At 42.7% G+C, this 220-nt stretch overlaps 1 protein-coding gene across 1 annotated transcript in view; it reads right to left on the bottom strand.

The window, feature by feature from the left end:
- Positions 1-220, bottom strand: part of LOC119589312 (transient receptor potential protein-like) — a 21,475-nt gene that overhangs the window by 5,304 nt on the left and 15,951 nt on the right. The gene's annotated exons all lie outside the window — the stretch shown is intronic.

Raw genomic sequence — 220 nt, 5'->3', positions numbered from 1 at the left:
AACAGTGCGCTAAAATTCCACAAAGAAATGGCACACCACAAATCGACCCAGAAAAAGAAAGAAAAAAACTGAGCTCCACCAACAGCTCTACGAAAAAAAATTGTAAGTAGAAGCTGTAAGTACTTTCGCTCGAGGCAGCCATCCTAGTGACGTAAAAAGCAACCAGCAGAGAGGATTCAGCCGTTACATAGGGCTTGTTTTGAATCCTCAGCGTGTTATC

This window comes from Penaeus monodon, chromosome 25 (genome assembly GCF_015228065.2).
Source record: "Penaeus monodon isolate SGIC_2016 chromosome 25, NSTDA_Pmon_1, whole genome shotgun sequence".
Lineage (NCBI taxonomy): Eukaryota > Metazoa > Arthropoda > Malacostraca > Decapoda > Penaeidae > Penaeus > Penaeus monodon.
This window is presented reverse-complemented; position numbering and strand designations above follow the sequence as displayed.